The sequence below is a fragment of the Medicago sativa genome, chromosome 6 (genome assembly GCF_051527215.1).
Source record: "Medicago sativa cultivar Bolivia chromosome 6, Bolivia_mono, whole genome shotgun sequence".
NCBI lineage: Eukaryota > Viridiplantae > Streptophyta > Magnoliopsida > Fabales > Fabaceae > Medicago > Medicago sativa.
In genome coordinates, this window is record NC_140754.1 from 53,019,145 (window position 1) to 53,022,182 (window position 3,038).

Here is a 3,038-nt window from a genome sequence, read left to right on the forward strand (position 1 = left end):
TCTCAGCTTACTACTCTCCTAATACTGCTGCTGGTGTCTCTGGTGTTGCTGGTCAAGGACAGATTCCTGTGTCCACTGCTATGCCTCAGGTGACTACTGTTGTTACCGACCCTATTGTACACACTGTGCAACAGGTGATTGATGTTGATACTCCGCGTGGACAAGATCCCGCAATGGAATCTATGAAAAGACAGTTGAGGGAGTTGGCTGGAGAACTCCGTGAGGTCAAGGCTAGCCGAGGAAACAATGGTGCTCCTGCTAAAGCTCGTGATCTATGCCTGGTATCCCGATTTGAGGTTCCTAAGAAATTCAAAGAGCCAGAATTTGACAAATACAATGGAACTTCTTGTCCACACAACCATGTTATCCGGTATGTCCGAAAGATGACTAACTACGCCGATAATGATGCACTGATGATCCACTGCTTTCAGAGTAGCTTGACAGATGATGCAGCAGATTGGTACACTAGTCTGAGCAAAGATAACATCCATACTTTTGAGGAACTCGCTGCTGCTTTTGAAGGTCAATATGAATTCAATACCCGTCTGAAGCCAAATAGGGACTCTCTTAAAGCCCTATCTCAGAAATCAGATGAAACCTTCCGCGAATATGCTCAGAGGTGGAGAGGGGCAGCTGCCCGTGTTTCTCCTCGACTTGATGAGGAAGAGTTAACACAAACATTCCTGAAGACTCTGAAGAAGGAATACAAGGAAAGAATGATAGTCTCTGCCCCAAACAACTTCTCTGATATGGTTACGATGGGAACTCGCTTAGAGGAGGCTGTCCGAGATGGTATTATTGTCCTTGAGAAAGGCGAATCTTCAACCAGTGCACCAAAGAAGTATGGTAATGGTCACCACAAGAGGAAAGAATCTGACGTAGGGATGGTATCTGGTAACCCACCTGCAGCTGCTACGCAATTACCTCTGCCCTATCACTACATGCAGTACTCTCAACATCCTTTCTTCCCACCATTCTACCAGCAATATCCTCTGCCACCGGGTCAACCACCAATGCCCGTCAATGCCATTCCTCAGCAAGTACAACAACAGCCTCCCGCTCAACAGCAACGGCAGCAACAACAGGGTCCCCGACCCAAACCTTCTTTTCCACCAATACCAATGCAGTATGGTGAGCTGCTCCCAACTCTACTTGCTAAGGGACACTGTGTCACCAGGCCAGGCAAGCCTCCGCCTAATCCATTGCCTCCCAGGTTCCGACAGGATCTGACATGTGAGTTCCATCAGGGCGCTCAAGGCCACGATGTTGAAGGTTGCTTTGCTCTGAAATATATTGTGAAAGACCTGATAGAAAAGGGACGGTTGACTTTTGAGAATAGTGTTCCTCATGTTCTTGACAACCCGCTTCCAAACCATGCTGCTGTTAATATGATTGAGGCCTTTGAAAGGGTTCCCGTTCCTCAAGAGGATCCCATGTTAGATGTCCGCAATGTCGTTACTCCCTTGGTGCCATTACATGTCAAACTTTGCCAGGCTTCTCTGTTCAAACATGATCATGCTTCTTGTCCGGAATGTCTTCGGAATCCTATGGGCTGTGGTGTTGTGCAAAATGATATCCAGAGTCTGATGGATGACAAGCACTTGATTACCAGTGATGTATGTGTGATTGTACTAGTGTTCCATGACTCTCCTGTTGAAAGTGTATCTCAGGCAAAGAATGTTGAGCCTTTGGTGATCAGGTTACCTGGTCCGGTATCTTATACCTCTACCAAAGCAATTCCCTACAAGTATAATGCAACCATGATTGAGAACGGGGTGGAGGTGCCTCTGGTATCCCCAGCTACAGTTGATAATGTTGCTAGTGAAGTTACAGCTCTCAGAAGCGGGAAAGTCCGTCCACCCTTGTTTCAAAAGAAGGTGGTGACACCCATTGCCACAATAACACCACCAGTTGCTCCTCCTGTTGACAAGAATACCGGCCCAGCAGGCCAATCTATCGAAGAGTCCAATCTGGACGAAATCCTGAGGCTTATCAAGAAAAGTGACTATAAGATTGTTGACCAGCTGCTGCAAACCCCATCAAAGATATCCATCTTGTCTCTGCTCATGAGCTCAGAAGCTCACAGGAAGGTGTTGATGAAGATACTTGAGCAAGCTTACGTTGATCACGAAGTCTCTGTGGAGCAATTCAATGGAATAGTGGGTAATATTACTGCCTGCAACAACTTGGGGTTTGGTGACGATGAACTCCCCGAAGCAGGGAAGTATCACAACTTGGCTCTACATATCTCGGTGCACTGTGGGTCTGACATGATATCCAACGTTTTGGTGGACACTGGATCATCGTTGAATGTAATGCCTGAGTCCACACTAAGGCAATTAAGTCATCATGGAATTTCCCTGAGGGGTAGCAGCTATCTGGTTAAGGCTTTCGATGGATCCCGCAAGGATGTTCTTGGGGAAGTAGACTTGCCAATTACCATTGGTCCTGAGACATTTCAAATTACTTTCCAAGTCATGGACATCAATGCTTCCTACAGTTGTCTCCTCGGAAGACCGTGGATCCACGACGCGGGAGCAGTCACTTCTACTTTGCATCAGAAGCTCAAGTTCATGAGGAATGGTAAGATTGTCACTGTGCATGGTGAAGAGGCATTTCTGGTTAGCCAAGTATCGTCTTTCTCTTGTGTTGAAGTAGGGTCCACTGAAGGGACGTCGTTTCAAGGCTTGACTGTCGAGGGTGCAGAACCCCGGAGAGCCGGTGCTAGCATGGCTTCACTGAAAGATGCCCAGAAGGCTGTTCAAGCAGGGCAAGCTGCAGGCTGGGGCAGAGTGATTCAGATTCTGGAAAACAAGCGTAAAGAGGGCCTTGGATTCTCCACAACCTCGGGTGTTTCAAAGGGAAATTTCTACAGTGCTGGGTTTATCAATGCTATTGCTGAAGATGTTGCTGAGAGTAGTTACGTGCCCACATTTGTTATACCAGGAGGCACTGTGAGAAATTGGGAGGCCATTGATGTTCCCTTAGTCATGCATGCTTCCATGTAATGTGTCTTGTTGCTCATGTTTTCTTTGTTT